At 45.6% G+C, this 17809-nt stretch overlaps 1 long non-coding RNA gene across 3 annotated transcripts in view; it reads right to left on the reverse strand.

Annotated features, from left to right (window-relative positions):
- The window catches only part of LOC111834338 (uncharacterized), a 39111-nt gene extending 29010 nt beyond the window's left edge, over positions 1–10101 (reverse strand). For 2 of the 3 annotated variants that reach the window (XR_011982378.1, XR_002835994.2), the window contains exons 1-3: positions 9756–10101; positions 9559–9647; positions 5319–5431 (exon numbers count right to left, since the gene is read on the reverse strand). This is a non-coding gene — a long non-coding RNA (uncharacterized lncRNA). Of the gene's footprint in view, positions 1–4739; positions 5058–5318; positions 5432–9558; positions 9648–9755 lie in introns of those variants that run through there. The other variant, XR_011982379.1, reaches the window with a different exon arrangement.
- Positions 10102–17809: the final 7708 nt, after the last annotated feature.

Raw genomic sequence — 17809 nt, forward strand, 5'->3', positions numbered from 1 at the left:
GTACGGTTTTCAAATTAAACCGTAAAGACATTTTTAATGTTTTATAGCGTCTATGCAGATTCTTTTAGACACACTATAATTTTTTTTTTTCTCTAAGACCATCTACATCAGGACTGGCCTTAACCCTTTATCATGAACCTAGTTGTCCTTCCCGTTCTGAGAGGCCGAGCAGATGACCGCCCCCTAGTGGCCACTGGGCCATAAGCAGCTGCTTAGTTCACCTACTGCAATGCTGTTCATATTCAGCTAAGTATTCAGACATCCACTTAATTAACCTTTCCCTCATTTCTCACTACCTAGGCGCCCTGGCAATAATAATCCCCCCTGTCCTTCGAGTTCCTATGCTGCCCATTTTAACCTCCCTACAAATCCCTCCACGCCTTCCGTCACCTTGTCGGGGAGCATAATTGACTATCCTTTCCTCCCTAAATTAAAACAAATGGCTGTCTGTGTAAATTAGAATGTGGATCACAGCCAGTATAGTACAGCGCTGGGCTACATGCACCCACTGGATTAGCAATTAGCGGATCTCCGTGTCCACATCGCGGGGGCCCAAGTTCAATAAGGCACATTCTCCTCAACAACGACAGCTATCGCACAAATATTGCTCTTTGGGGGAATGAAATGGTGGCAGTATGTTGGGGCAAGCAGCCTATATATGCACACACACCCATACAGTATATGGCGAACTCTGCATTGTACAGGGCTTATTCAACACTGCTTAACTTATGAGACAGACACTGTATGCATCAAGGTATCCAAACCTGTGAGAATCCTGAGGGGAAAAAACAAGCTGGTGTGCATTGTTATATAATTTCAGGTTAATTATGAGTATAGGGGTGAAGTATATGTTAAAGCACTATCAGAGGATTTCCAGGTTTTCCTGACCAGTCTTGGTTGCGTTTGACCTCACGGGTCCGTGGAGTGGGTATAAGGAGCCTTTAGAGCACGCGAGGGCTGCCATTGTGCTTTGCCTGCTCAATGAATCAGCAGCGTGATCAGAAAAACACGCCGACTCTGAAAGGAGCGTCCTGGAGCAATAGTCACGGCTAAGCAGAAGCCACAACATCCCAAGGGCCCTTTTGATCTCCGCTGCCTGCATATCTCCGCGTAATGACTCGCGCTCGGCAAGCAAAGCCATCCACCAGACGCGTTCTCAGGTAGCCAGAGGCCGAGGGACACTCACTCAGCTGCGCAGTGCAGGGCCAAGCTGGCACATCCAAGCAGGAACAGACACTGCATCCACCGAGGGCTCCGCCCACTAGATTAGCTGTGTGGGCTGTTGCTCACTCTTCACTCAGATGCAGGCTTACAGTAATTGCTCTCAAAGAGATTTTCCCTGGAACAATTTCTTCAAAATGTGCAACGTTCAGACGATCGTGGAATTGCCTGTTTTGCATCTGAGTGCATCTTTGAGAAGTTTATTATTTTTTTTTTTTGGTGTCCCTTTAAATGTGTCAAATTTATTTATTTGTGAAGGATGACGCGTATTCATTATTGTATTTTTTTTTTTGCAGTGCACACAATGTCACCAGCGGTAATAGACGCCAGTCAGTCATTTCTTTGTGCTGTATTGAAAGAAGATTTAATTTGTTTGCGAATTACACAAAAACGGAATTCCGCTGAAAACAAAATTTAAAATCTATATACAGATTACTTACCCAGCATAATAACCTTCTGGCATCTATGAAGAGCATTTTTTCTTGGTAATGCAAAAGCATCATTTTAGCAAATAGGTCAGGATAAAATGTTAATCTGTTAATAGTAGGAATAAAAAACAGTCAGGCTTTATAATGTCTTTGTAAACGGAACATTCTACAGCACTGAATCATATTCCCTAGACATCAAACTGCTCTTCTGGATTATGGATTAATGCTTCTCTTTAATTCTCCTTGGACTCATAATGCTGTTTGAATGAATTTTCCTTGCTAAACCAGCGCTGGTCTAATTTAATTTGGACGGGCTGTGTAGTGTTACCTGATGAAATATTTTTATTTGTTGGGCACCATGCCATGAATCCAGCGTCAAACACCTGTCCCTCTATACCTGCAAGTCCATTTGTTTGAAATATGTCCGTAAAGTGCCGTCTTATAAAGCTTTAGCGCCTTAGCATGTCGCCAGCCACTTATAAATGCAGCTGGCTAATTGGGCAAACTGGGAGCAGCCTGCTCTCTGACCAGCAAAGACTCACCGGGGCAGACCGCGGATAAGCATCAAGCCCTGGCCCTCGCCCTCCCAGACCTCGCTGCCCCGGCCCTCGTCCCCCCGGCCCTCCATATGCTGCGAGCAGGGCCGCACCAGCTGTCTGGGGTGGGGCAGATGGGCATGCGGGGGACACGCTCCCATGCCTGAGCTCGCACGCTTCCAAAGCCACCTGAACTCTCCTACGTGCCTCTGGGCCCTTCTGTCCTCATTCCGCCATGCATCCCAGCATCTGGTCATCCTGACCTTTGACCTTTTGAAATCTGCATCACTAGCAGCCTATAGCTCCTTACTTAAGACAAACTCAGGTATTGATTTAAATGGATGTATCACAACACTTTGTCTCAAGCAGACACAAGGGCATCATTTGTTTTTGTTTTTTTACTTGTTTCTCAACTGAGCAGGGTCAACAGAGAAAGGCAGCAGGGAGACCCCAATGGCACTGCCGGGTCACAGCAAGTGCATTCTGGGTGCTGAAGTCCTCCCTATACTACAGGCATTAGAACACAGGACAATTTATTTCTGTCGGTCCGAATCCCCTCTCATTCATTTTCCACCATTGACAGGAGTCACGTTGCCTTTGATTGTTTAGAGTCATTACCATGGGAACTGCACAGGGACTATGATCTCATTGATTCTCCATACTGACCATGGGGACCTGTAGGTAATAATTCTCAAAGTTGTTTTTATTTGATTTATTCCATAACCTGCTGCAATAAAGCAATCAGACTTGATTTGTCATTCACAGAGAAGTCACCCACGGCCTGCTTTGTCCTCATTCAGGACAGCAGCAGTCTCAGGAAACGTCACAACCGGCCCCTCGATTGCTGAAATCTCCCCACCTTCCCAACTCATTTTTCACTCTGAGGCTCGGAATCGGTTATGAAGTGGGACCCCGGAATCGATCGGCGTATCGATTGGTCTCCATGACGCACAGTTAGGACGCCTTTACGGATGCGCCGAGGGGCAGTGTCAGTCACCCAGGGACAGGAGTGCCTCACAGCTGGGAGCGTTCAGTTAGACCACAGCATGACTGCTTCCTCAGTCTGTCAGCCAAAGTGCAGGCCATTCGATCTTCTCATTTTTTACATATATACATATATGCCTTACATACTCTTCATTTTGATGTCCTTTAATGTACCTAATCAGGGATGAGTTTGATGTTTCTGGAGTCCAACTCAAAAAGTCATCCCCCCCCCACTGTAGGGGCCCACAGGGGCCACAGGGGCCCTCAAACCCTCTGCCTGGCTTGAGCTGTGGTAACACTGCCGCTGCACCTTAAATTTCGTGACACATTTTTTAAAATCCTCACACTGCTACATTAATACCAATGTCAGTAAGGAAAGCATTTAACTTAATGAAGCACAATCAAATAGGTGCCCAGTATTACCATTTATCAATAAGAAATGTGTTTAATGTATATGCCATCTTTCTGTCCATCAAATGCTGTTCATATATCCTGCACAGTTCCAGTGATTAGCAGCCTGCTAATCCATAAACACAGATTATAATCTGAAGTAATTTGAAATAGGCTGAGGGATTTGGAGGGTGGGGCCGACATAGCTGATAGGGGCTTTTAATGTCAACTATTTTGGGGGTGAGTGTGCAGTTCACGCAGGGCCAGTATCCATCCTAAGGTGGAGAAACTTTTCAGAAGAGCTTGGCGAAGAGGCTGTAATGAGGGGCTTCACAGTGGGGCACGTGGACAGTCGTCCACAGCAGAACGCACAGACTTCACAACACTCATTTTATCTGAGTATAAATGCACTACGAAAAAAATAAATTACTGTAAACCAAAACTTCTCTAGTGGCAGTTTGGTGTTTCTGAAGCAGCGGAACGGACAAAGCACTGCAGTGAGACCCACTGCCGGCCCCAGGGCCGGTCTTAACTGGAAATGAGGCAGTAAATGAGAAGAGCGGGATCTTCCCTGAGTCTGCAGGACCTAGGGAGATTCCTGGGGAGCAGGAAGAGGCGGGCTGAGGAGAATCACCTCAGCAAAGCACAACACTACAGACCTGCTGCTTCAGCCATGTGCAGATGGGCCGAACCATCATTAGGGTCTTGTTAACGTTTGGTTTAACTGGTTATGTTATCAGTATAAAAATATTCAGTAGAAATTTCAGAGTAGTCTGAATATTCTGACTATTTTCGAGATGTCTTTCTTAAAAACTGAACAGGATAAGAAAAATATGAGTATAAAAAATAGTACAGTAGCATTCCGCTGCTGTTAGAGTGTCCAATAAATTTTCTGACAATAGCTCACAAAATAGTAGAATGAATCATTGCAATATGCTGGCTTTGACCACGTGTCTGACACCCAATAAAAAAGGTAATTAACATCCTCCAGTGCGTAAAGAGCCCAGCCATGAGGTGCGTAAGCTGCCACCCAAGGCTTTGGCATAAAAGTGAAATATAATGTTCAAACTTCTACGGCTCACTGGAGGCTTTGGCATCCGTCCCGGAATTCTGAAACTAGCCGGCGTGCTCCCACCGTGTAGCACTGCGATCGGCACGTTGTTGTGGGGGGGGGGGGGCTAACAGGGGGCTGCAAAACTTGGTTTATTTCCCAGCCACCACCAGGTTTGAAACAAGGGCTCCCAGAGGCTAAAGGCAAGTTCAGGCGGGAACTGCAGATCAGACCCTATCGGTTCAGGTGGCCGACCTCTTGTTACTGGAATAACACACTTTGTGGCAAAACAGCATCCAGGGTGGAGCGAAGGTTCAAGGTCATGATGTTCCTCCATGTTTACCGAGACCTACAGCATGCGTCATCACTTCCTGTCAGGGTCATCACTTCCTGTCAGCGTCATCACTTCCTGTCAGGGTCATCACTTTCTGTCAGCGTCATCACTTCCTGTCAGGGTCATCACTTCCTGTCAGCGTCATCACTTCCTGTCAGTGCACTCCCCACGTAGGACTCCCAATCAATATCCTGTGAAATCAGGACCTGAACTACCAAACCTATCAGAATTGGGCTCCCAAAATATGTCAGTTTTTTTTTTTTTTAAAGTGTGATGTTTTGGCAGCATGGGAGTATTTATTATTTTTTGTGCAAACAATCAAAGCATGAACCTAACTGGTCACTGGTGAACTATAAGTGAAAGTAAAATTTCACCTGCTGAATGTCACAGTCTGGTCCTGATTGGCTGCATCCGTGTTTCAGCAGAAGGATTCATGCTCCCACATTGGCTCTGCGGTGATCCGGTTGGACGCACATGTGACTTGATCCTGATGAGTCACACAGGAGCAAGAAATGAGTCTGAATGTGAACCCTAGTGACAAATTTACCGGCCAGTGGACCGTTAACAGTGTAGCACCATACTGACTGCAGAGAATGACCTTTTGGTGCTAGAATCCAAATATAAATTGTTTTCGCATTCATTTCATGGCCTCCTACACTAACACCTTCCAAACGTTCGGTCAGTCATCCCAGAAAGAACAAGCCTGGCAGGATGGTAAGATGATGGTTACATAGTAATTATGTAATGACTCTTTTGGATGCACTGGCAGTTCCTACAATGATATATCCATTCATCCATCCATTTTCTGTACACACTTGCTCTATGCAGGGTTGCGGGGCCCAGAAACTCAGAAGCTATGGGCACAAGGCGAGGAATAACGCAGGAAGGGGTGCTAACCCACTGAAGGGCAAACACACCGATTGCATACACATTCACAGTTTTCTTTCAGTTTTATTTTTGTTAAAAAAATTACTTTTTCAGTAATAACAGTCTTTACTTTCAAACCCTCTGCTCACTGGGGGAACACTTTGAGCAAAAAGACATGTTGACACTAGCATTCTGCGCTAACCCTGGTCTGTTCAAGGTAGGTAGTTAAGGTGACCCTCTGTTATACACAGCGCAGACCCATGAGTCACACAGAGGCATGTGACTAGGGGGGGGGGAGAGCTTTTTGGGAGGGGGAGTTTTGAGCGGGGAGTTTTATCACCTGTGTACCTACACCCCAGACGGTAGTGGGCCTGGAAAGCCACAGGTAATCACTCCTGTTGCTATACTGAGTTTCAGATGTAAAAACCAGAAGCGGCAATCCCACAATCCCACTGGGCGGCCATTAGAATTCCATCTGCCGTGTTGCCTTCCACTGCACACATGCAGAATCGCATGGCAGCCTTCAGAGACACTCATGCAGAATCGCATGGCAGCCTTCAGAGACACTCATGCAGAATCGCATGGCAGCCTTCAGAGACACTCATGCAGAATAGCAGGGCTGCCTTTTGTTAAACCTTTCTTTTTTGCTGTAGTACAGTGCATGTAAATAATGTAATGCTGCATGTGACCAAACTTGCATTCTCACAGAACGGTTTCAGGACTTTCAGCTGTTAATGCGCACATTCTTTGCGATTCTTAATTTACACTTAAAGGTTTTCCTGTCACTTAACTCAGCTTGAAGCTAACACCATCTGCATACCATCACTTTAATTATTACGTCTCGACATAATATTTACATATATCACTGCCTCATGCATATTCATTGCTACAAATTATCCGAAACCTGTATTCCAAGAGCAAATGTGGGAAAATGATCGCTTTGGCTTGAATGCATCCTGGTTTTTACAGCATGGTGTGGACATGTCGCACACATAGTGCTTTTGGACTGAAGGGGTCATGAAAACAAAAGACCAATCGACCTTGCAGAGTCGTGTGAGGAAACCCATGCAGGTTATGAAGGGGGGGGGGGGTGACTTTTTGAGTTGGACTCCAGAAACGTCAAACTCATCTCTGATTAGGTGCATTAAAGAACATCGAAATGAAGAGTATGTAAGGCATATATGTATATATGTAAAACATGAGAAGATCGAATGGCCTGCACTTTGGCTGACAGGCTGAGGAAGCAGTCATGCTGTGGTCTAACTGAACGCTCCCAGCTGTGAGGCACTCCTGTCCCTGGGTGACTGACACTGCCCCTCGGCGCATCCGTAAAGGCGTCCTAGCTGTGCGTCATGGAGACCAATCGATACGGCGATCGATTCCGAGGTCCCGCTTCATAACCGATTCCCAGCCGCAGAGTGAAAAATGAGTTGGGAAAGTGGGGAGATTTCAGCAATCGAGGGGCCGAGTGTGACGTTTCCTGAGACTGCTGAAGTCCTGAATGAAGACAAAGCAGGTTTGGACCTGGGACGGTTCAATACCAGAATTGCTTTGGTTTTCTTGCTTTGAGTTTTTAAAGCAGATTTTAAATTTGAATTTAAACCAATGTTTTGTATGTTTCCCCTCACACCCAGGGGCAGGTGTCTTTTTCTGGGGCCCAACACTTAAAGTCACTTCAGGGTCCCCCGTATTTTACTGACTGTTTGTGACCAGCAGGGGGCTCCCAAACCCCAGGGACCCAACACAAGTTCATGGTTTGAATAGTGACAAACGCTGCCACTGCTCACATGGATTCTCAATGGGATTCCCACTCTTTGTAAGCTGCATGAATTATGCATGAGATTCCCCCTATTTGTCAGATGCATGGATTCTACAAGGTATTCCCCCTCTTCTGCATGGGATTCCCTAACTTTGTAGGCTGCATGGATTCAGCATGGGATTCCCCCTCTTTGTAGGCTGCATGGATTCTGCATGGGATTCCACCTCTTTGAGGGCTGCATGGATTCAGCATGGGATTCCCCCTTTTTGTAGGCCACATGGATTCTGCATGGGATTCCCCCTCTTTGTAGGCCGCATGGATTCTGCATGGGATTCCCCCTCTTTATAAGCCGCATGGATTCTGCATGGGATTCCCCCTCTTTGTAGGCTGCATGGAGTCTGCATAGGATTATTCCATCTTTTAAATGGTTCAAGATCAAGGATAAAACAAACAATTACCAGGTAATTAAAAAAGGATGAGCACTCTGTGCTTTTGATTGATTGAACATTTACTGAAAGTTCAAAAGCATAATCAGTCTCAAGGGACAATAACCTGATTCTTATAGAAGCAGACAGGGGGTGGGGGTGGGAGGGAGGTGTAGGTTACAGGTCCTGATGGGGGCAGGTTGTGCTGGTTCAGGGCCGCAAGCCTACTCTCTGTGACCGATTCTCCATAATAACAGTATTTCTGTTTAAACCCATGCTAACAAACAGGTCTCAGCACCTCATATACACGGTCTGTGCCCATTAACAGTTTGACCAGCAGCCAGTACAAGTCAAAGTCTGCATGGCATCCTAGGCAAGCGCCGGCACCCCCTCTCTGAGACAAAGTGAAATCGACCAGCTAAGTCAGCACCCCCTCAGAAGATGATGCCCTAGGCAGCCACCTTTGTTGCCAAATGGGTGACCCAGCAAATTGCAATTTGCAATTAAATCTTTGTGGAGACTCTCCATTCATTTCTATGGGAAAAACTCTAATCCCAACATGATGATCTTAACCCCTACCCAGCCCTAACCTTAACCATAAGTAACCAAACAAAACACGAGACTTTTGGCAATTTTAGTTTTTTGATTGAATTTTCAGATCTTTGTGGGGACCTAAAAACAGTCCCCACAACGTCAAACAGGTTTTTATTAGATTGTGGGGAACATTTGCTCCCCACAACATATTATAAACATAATTCACAAACACACACGCACATACATGTCATGCAAACATATCTTTATGGGGACCACTCATCTATTTCTATGGGAAAAATGCTAACTATGACAACCTTTACTCCTACCCAGGCCTAACCATAACCATAAGCAAAATAAAGGAGTTTTTGCATTTTTAGTTATTTTTCATTGCAGTCTCAGATTTAAATTCAGTTTTTATTATTATTAAATTGAGTTTTCCCTTATGAGGGAAAAAGACGGGTATTCATCACGTTGAGGGGACATTGGGCCTCATTCACCAACAGTTCTTACGAACAAATTTGTTCTTAAACCCCACGTACGCACTTTTTTGCGAAGATTCTGACATTCACCAATGTTTTATCTGAATTTGTTCTTAGCTAAGAATAGAATCTACGCACACTCAAGACCATTCGTACGCACATTTGAGTAATGCTAGTTTGTTCAAAATAATCGGCTATAGCAGTTTTGTTCATTCTACAGTTCATAAAATGATAGTATTTGAATAATTTATAAAAGTAAAATATAAAAAATTATTTGAAAGTGTAAAAATTATTTTCATGGTAGTAACGGCGATCATGCGGATTATAAATAGGCCTGTTTCTGCGCATTGGCCTTTCTATCAAAATGGCATTTCTGTTATTTCTTGAAGAGCTTGCCAATCGTGCTCTGAGAAGGGAGCATGTTTGACCGTTTATATTAATTTGGCACACAGCGTTCACAGAGAAGGTGATATCTTTCCATGTATCAGCTTTCTTGGGGGCTTTATATCCACTGGTTACGCTACTAAATAACATGTGTATTTGCATTTACCTCCTGAACAGTACAATCCAGTCATAACGGACTTCAAGGGACCTGGAAAGACAGTCCGTTATATCCAAAGTCCGTCATATCCAGGGTTGCTGTATGGCCAGAACACAAATACAGGACACCATTTACTCATGCCACATCCCAGCAGCCACACTTGTGGTATAGAATATTATATTGTACATGTAGTAATCCAACTTTACCTCAGCAGATGCGTGACTACTAATAATCCCGACTACGTATCTGCGCTGGATGCGGAGCCTGCGTTGTCCGTTATAGCCGAACAAAACTACAGCTAAAAGCGGTCCTGGGGACCAAATTGTTTGTCCATTATATCGAGAGTCCGCTATATCTGATGCTTTTTCTGCATGTTCTTAAAGGCGCACAGCCGAGACCAGCGAACCTCGTCCGTTAAAGACAATATTCCGTTATAAGCGAGTGCAGTATAACGGGATTTTACTGTATTAATACTTCTAGTTCAGCATTACTGAAGTTTTTTTCCTCTTCGTGCCGAGCGGCTCACAGCCTGTGCATCTCTTCGCCATTCCTTGCACACGGCCCTACAGCAGTGTTGCCAACTATTTCCAATGGAAAGTAGCTAAAGTCTGCTCGAAAAGTCGCCAAATGTCGCTAGATGACGTCATGCGTATATTTGCGTATTGATGACGTAATTACGTCGTATTTGCATTCTGCCTGTTTTCCCTAATCCTTCCTCATGTGTCCAATATAAAACTATCAATTACGTTACATATTTTCTTTCAGACAACATTTATATTATACGTATATATGTTTTTTTATGTGTATATGAGTTTAATAAGTTTAATGAAGTTGTGTATGAGTAAGTAGAATCACGTACAGTCAATCAGATGTAGCTCAGTAAACGATCTCAGACGAGTTCAGAAACTGGAATGAACTTAAGCTCTGTAACAGTGAGTAATATAAGTGCATCAGAAGAAAAAATAAATAAATAAGAAAAAATAAGAAGAAACGGTCAAATTAAATAGTTTTATTTCAAGCAAAGGAGAAGCAGGTAAAGTGATTGGTCCGTGGCAACACCGTTTGCTCATTCACATCTATGTCAGCTGCCGTGTGGTCACGGGAATATGCTGCTCCTTTCAGCCGGAGCTAGCGCTCACTGATCAGAGCAGACACAGGGAGATGAGTAACTGTACTGGGAACGCAAGACCTCGCGCTTACAGGACAGTACTGGCGACATTTGGAAAGTTGCTAAGGTTTGTCCAAAAGTCGCTAGATTTGTCACTAGGCGCTTTTTTGAAAAAAAGTCATCAAGGGGGTCTGAAAAGTCGCTAAATCTAGCGACAAAGTCGCTAAGTTGGCAACACTGCCCTACAGTCTCATGCCCTGGCCCCTTTTATGGGAAATTGCAGGGCGTTTCCTTATGCTAATTAGGACAAACTGGCACGCACTTTAATTCAGTTACGAAGACGTGTGATTTACCATTCTTAAGAACAAAGGTGCGAACAATTCTGCTACGTAAGAACACGTCATGAATCCGACGTAGGTTGTTCTTAACACATTTCATAGGAACAAATTTAAGAGAATTCTTAAGAAAATATTGGTGAATGAGGCCCACTGTGTCCCCATAAGGTAAGGTATACCGGTGCACACACACACACAGGCACACACATACACGATCACGCACACATGCACACACAGGTACACGCACATACACGATGACGCACACAGACACACGCACGCACGCACAAACACACAGGCCAGATTGCATCTTCCAAAACTCCCATCACACAGGGCAGGACAATGGGTCACTGAGGTCCAATACACATGCTCTCGATTCAGACCGACATAGGACCCATACAATAATACACCCTGTATCTTATTCATTCCTTTATTTATGTCTACAGATTCTGTATGACCAGGTTATTATTTGCATATTATTCTCTATTGTCTTGTCTTTTTATTGCTCTTTATCACATAATGATGATACTATTGTCTGTTGTATCTGGTGTTGTTACTGTGAGCTTATTTACCGTTATTTTGTCATTGTATTACTTGTTATTTAGATGTTTTTAATTCTTGTGACTGCACTTGCATACCATGCCAAACTCCTCACACATGCATATGTACTTGGCGATTTGAAAACTGATTCTGATTTTTTTTTTTTGGGGGGGGGGGTTTCTGCCCACGCCACAAATTCCTTTGGCTTGTTAGCTTTAGCATTGCCATGCTTCCTGGACATCACGGCACTCTTAAATCACGCCTGTAAGGGTCCCCTACGCCCCTAGCATGAGCCCCAGGGGCAGCAACAGCAGAGCTAATCTGTCCAGTCAAGCTCTCCAAGACCATGGTGCTGCTTTGTGGATGGCAGGAAGCGTTTTCTGTTAGCCTCTTCATGTACTTTCATCTCTTTCCTTCTCTCTTTCTCTTTCTCTCTCTCTCTCTCTTTCTCTCCTGGCTTTCTTTCTCCTGGGTGCTCTCTTTTCATACCTTTTTTCACAAGCTCCCCCCTCCTTTCTCATCCTTGTGTTCCCCCCCCAAACACACACTCAGGTTGTGAAAGCTATTTAGTTATTTGCTAACAGAGCTGCGGCTGTGGTTGGACTGGAGAACGCGTGTCCTGTTTGGCTGGGCGGCATGTCATTATTTATTCAGTGACTGATATTTGTCAAGGCGGCGTTTGTCTCGGCCCCGTCGCTGCTGGGAGGCAAACGAGTAGAATAAAGAACACAGGATGCATGCGGGTGGCTGCAGGTGGCCGCTGCATTTCTGCTCACTCACGCATGGGTGGCCATGCTTGCTGGTGGGGCTCACACTTTATTACTATGGTGCCGAGTGTGTGTGTGTGTGTGTGTGTGTGCGGATACAGCATGGTCTGCGGAAACCTTCACTTACATCAGGGGTGGGGAATGTGCAGTTTGATCAGATTCATCAGGCATTTCATAAATACAAAAAACAACTCAACATACACAAATACACAACATGGATGCCAGTCAAAACGTGCATTTCCTGCTTGTTTACATGGATAACAAAGTACCCACAGCTCAGAGCCTGCTGATATCAACGTCTGGACCTCTGTAAGGGCACAATGATCGACATCCGTCATAGTCCGTTACTCAAAAACAAGCCAAATTGGGCAAACATAGCAAAAACTACCCAATTTACCTGTCATCAGCGATAGCTTCCAGTCACCTTTTAGACATACAGTAGGACAATAATCTCTTGGCTCTCAGCGGAGGCGGACGCACTTCTCTCCCTCTCCCTCCCCTTATCTTCCCTGCTTTGCTCCTCTCTTCTCGACTAGTCTACTGTCTTATACTCTGAGAGACTCCCTCAGCCCTGCTCTCCAAACTAAGAAAAATCATGGATTTGATCAACTGGTCTCTCAACGGGGGGAACCTGACTGTCCTGCAGGAACGTAGGCAGCTGGCTACACGATGGACGGATGGGAGAAGTGGAGGGTCGTGTGTCTGGCAGCTCTTTCCGTGGAGGACATCGAAGATACCTACCTATTCGGAACCATGATTACAGGTCTTATGCTGATTGGATTAGGCATTGCCCTGGTTTATCGAAGATTTAAGAAAACGGTGACAGCCGCTCAACGCCCCACTAGGCTGGCCGGGATGGCAGAGCTGTTGGCACTCAGACTGTGACTATAGATCGCAAACTGGATAACATCACTGTGACTATTGATTGCAAATTGGATAACATCACGGAGAAGCTCACGGCTTTGCAAAGGATTTTGGATGGCGGAGACCAGCGTGGACATTAGACGAGCTGTGAAATTACAGCTTCTCGCCCGGAAACCCAAACAACCCTATCCTATCTGCTTTTGGCTCCCCCCTAATCAGCATTGGTCTCGGCCAAGGCCGCTGCTGAATTAACAACTCCCCCGGAAGAACAAGGCAGTGAGACTCTCTTGCATTCCTCTCCCCCAATCCCAAGGACAACAGGATACACACACACATATACATACGTACAGATACACACTCACCACACCCTCCCCCCATCCCACGTCTTCTCCACTTCATACCCCCAGTGTGAACAGGCGGGTCTGTGACCGGCGCCTCTGGCTGCAGGACCGGATGGCTGTGTGTCTATGCTGGACTACCTCCACCTCCCCATTTCCCTCCCCTGTTGCAAGTCACGACTTTTTATGTTGTAAGGTGTAGTGACTATGTGCTTATGTTGCTGAGGTGTTTTTTTCTCTTCCTACATTGTACTCCCTACTGGAGTACAGTCTAGGGGCTGTTTTTTATTCTCCTCCTCTCTCCTCATGTAATTCATTATTTATTTATACTTTTCTTTATGTGTGTGTGTGTGTTCAATTATTACTTAGTCTGGCTCTCCCATGATGTTATACAAATGAAATGGCCCTTGATAGGAACATGGTTCACCACCACTAACCAATCAGGGCTGGACAGGGATTTAAAATGGGTCCTGGACTTCGGGGTCCTCCATGATACATTCTGCTGGCCCACAATCCCTTGGGACCACCGGGAAATGCCAGACTAGGGCAGATGTTTAATCCCAGATGGCCAGTCCAGGCTTGGAGCCTATTTGTCCTGGATTATGTGGGCTGAAGATTCTTCTGTAACAAAAGAAATCACCTGCTTTTTCCAAGGTGCAGGGCTGTAGTACCAATCATCGAAGGAAGGAAGCTGCTGTTCCCATAGTTACGTAAGGATATAGCACAAAGGCCTGAGTTATTGTTCCTTGACCAGAACTTTCCAGACTTAGGTAATGCTCTCATACGTGAAGCTTTGCCAGTTTAGGTCCCGTGCCCTGAGACATGCTCGCTGTTCTCCTTCTGCTGTCCTGATCTGACGTTTCCCAGCCTGACTGCTTCTCAGACTGCGCCAGATGCCTGCTCCCACAGCAGTATTTTACACTTCCAGCATCTGTCCATCATTCAGATAACAGCTTCTGCGTGTAATGGGGGTAAATGGGAGACAGAGCATTTATTCATTTGGGTGTCTACTCTATGTTCACTGAAAGGGAGTTTGTATGAGCTGGGGAGCAGGGCAGTGGGCGAGGTGGTTTATGCCTTGGCGGTCTGCACATCCTGAAGATGTCAGTGTGCCTTTGGACAAGAGATATCCAGCCCAGAAAAGCTCAAAGACCCATATTGCTGTCAGGAAGCAGTACAGCTGATAGCGGCCCACTTCAGAGGGAGGACAGTGGGCAGCGTGGGACTCTCTCTCTGCCACCTGTGTGGGCATCTCCAGATCTTATTTAGACATAATAGGAGGCAGACCAGGACACGCCGATGCTGCTGCCTCAGCCGCAGTTTGATTAAATGCCCAGAGGGACTGAATAATTCAATATACAGCTGGAATAATTAGTCCAAATTAGTGGAGTTCATTTGCATATGACACATGGCATAATGGATGCAAATTTCCTCTGAGATTTTGATTACAGGAAAGCTGTTGGTGGCAAGAGCAGGGTGGGTGAGGGAAGGCAGGTCACCGGTCAGGGGGATTATGGGGGATCGGCCGTGAACAGCATTGGAAGAGAGTTGCCCTCCTGTCCTGCCCAAACCCAACTAAATGCTCCATTACGGTAAATAATAACTCATTAGTCATTTGCAGTTACCTGTTTGCAAGCCACAGAGAGAGAGAGAGAGAGAGAGAGAATTACCCCTCATTTCAGCCCATGGCTCATCCACAAGGAATCCTAACTGCTAAGCTGTCATGTCTGTCCAGAGCTACATACAATCATGCCAATCTACGCAGCTGGGCACTTTCGATTAAACATTCTCCTTAAGGGTACAACAGCAGGGTTACTGCTTGGATCAGAGCCAGAGGCTACCAGTGTGCATCTTCGAGCGCTTTGTTGCCGTGCTGATCTCACACGCCTGGCCAAAGCTTAGTCAAACATTGCATCTGAAAGTCTGAGCAGATGGGAGGATGGGGGATATGCTGTCCTACGGATTTCGCAGGGCTGTGCTCACCTGGGGGGCCCCTCCATCACCTCCCCTGTCCTCCCCTCCATCTGGTAGGGAGACAGAGCACAGGGAGTTACCTAAGATGGGCGGAGGATCGCCCGGCCAGGCCCCGAGCTCCAGCACGCCAGCAGTGGAGCCTGTTAGATAACGTTTCACGTTCTGTCACACTGACCCCGGGGATTCTGTGACATTCAGGAGGAACAAAGCATGCTGTGACCTCACAATACTCCTGGTTGGGGGGGGGGGGTGAGGGCTGGTGGCTGAACAACAGTTTGTTTAGGTGGACAAAGATTGTTCTGCACGCCCCAAAAAATAGGTGTGGATCCCAAAACCTGCCGAGGGAATCCAGGCGTGCGAGATGGGATGCTGGCAGGGGACTGTTTGTACATCAGCTTTGTCAACCCTTTAAATATTTTAGCAGCACTTCCAGGGAATCTGGGTTCCATTTTGTTATGGATGTTGGAGCGGCAGCTGTGAAACCTTGGATCTTGAGCTGCCGTGAAACTTCAGAGAACCAGCCGGTTTCTGCAGTCGAGAGCCTATTGGGATTCCACGTGATGTGAACACGCCACTCATTAATATTTCAGGAAATGTAAAAAATTGCAAGGCACTTGACCCTCCCCCCAGCTGTAGGGTCTCATCTGAGCTTCTGCCCCATGGTGTCCATCTGAATAGCACTTCAATGTACAGCAGGGAGGATGAAGAGGGGAGGAGATGTGTGTCATATACCATGGAGAACATGCAAGTGGCGTGAATTGCAGGAAGATCTTCGGGGCTGAGATACCTGAGCCAACACTGCCACCGGGTGGCCGTTACGGATATTGCATTATTTTTGCAAATCACTTTTGGGCTCCCTGATCGCAACCGGGGATGTTTCTGCACGACGGGCACTCTGAGTCATTAATGCATCCGTTTGAACTGATACAGCACTCGGTGGCCTTTTGGAATATTGGACACTTTTGAAAATAACGTTTCGGCTGGCTGAACGCTGTCTGGGGAAGTGCTCTCCGCACACCGGGTCATTAATACATCGTTTCGCGCTGATGTGTTTTAAGTGGCTTTGTGTCGGAGGTCGCCCCTGCATCCGCAGCCTCTCCACATCCCCGCTAATTAGCATGCTAGCGGAGTCTCTGTCAGCGTCGCGGGCTGGCAGCTGTAGGTCGTTTAAGACGGTAACAGAGGCGTGAGTAACCTGGGCAGTTACACAGTGTTTGTGTGAAGACAGTCAGTTTATTAAAAAAAAAAACACCTATTTGTTAACACAAACAGCCTGCTCCTGCAAACAGTGAATCACGTGGCTGCAAGTGAATACAAGCAGTACAAATCGTGAAGTTCAGGATTCCATTTATTAAATAGATTTTGAAAAATAATTAAAAAAAGGAAGAAAACAGCGTTTAGAAGCCCTCGGTATAGCCCGTACAGGTGAAAAATCACGTGCCAACACTGCCACCTGCTGGTCCCTCTTGGCATTTTTGCCCCCAGTCTGGAAACAAACCAGAAATATGTAGTTTGGTATCTATTCGAATACACTTCCAGCACTTACTGAGCCCGACTCGGGGGACTTGCTGATTTTGTTTTCTCATACGGTTCAGATTGTTTCTGCGGCTGTGTATGTGTACCCCCATTAGCCTTCAGATGGTACATTCCAGGGCTTGTTTGCCAGCTCTGAGTGGGCCAAAGATGCCTCATCAAACCTTAAAAGACGAAAACTATTGGGATATTCCCTCCTAATCTTGTTGGCCTTCCTTACTGTTATTGCTATCGTTTTAAATACTTACAATGAGCCTCCTGAGTTGGAATACATTGTTTTACATTTATTTATTTAGTAGATGCTTTTGCCCACACCAACACAGAAGTGAGCGAAACGCTTCATAACGAGCATACAGCTGTCAAGGAGCCAGTGTAGGTGCATAGATAAGTGGAGCAGCATCTTCTATAAGGCTAAAACATTATATAAAACCAGACATGTTTCTGGGGAAAGCTAAGATATCACATAGTCGTTCTGCACCTTTGGCTAAGAAAAAAAGAATAAACAAATATTTGTTACTTTAATACTGTGAGAGACAAGGCACATTAGGTAAGATACACACGGGGGTGGTGTAGTACTCAGAGTTACAGATCAGAGTGTCTGCAGAAATCCTGATGTGGAATTTAAGACTTTTAAAGACCTTTTTAATGCAAATTTACCATAATCAATGCCATGCATTTACACTGCAGTGACTACACCCACTTTTCATTCATGTTTGTATTAAAAAAGGTCCAACAATTGATGTGTGAATAATAATTTAAACTTTACAAATTGTCAATCAAGGTGGAGGGGGGGGGACTCAGTTG

This window comes from Paramormyrops kingsleyae, chromosome 14, assembly GCF_048594095.1.
Source record: "Paramormyrops kingsleyae isolate MSU_618 chromosome 14, PKINGS_0.4, whole genome shotgun sequence".
Lineage (NCBI taxonomy): Eukaryota > Metazoa > Chordata > Actinopteri > Osteoglossiformes > Mormyridae > Paramormyrops > Paramormyrops kingsleyae.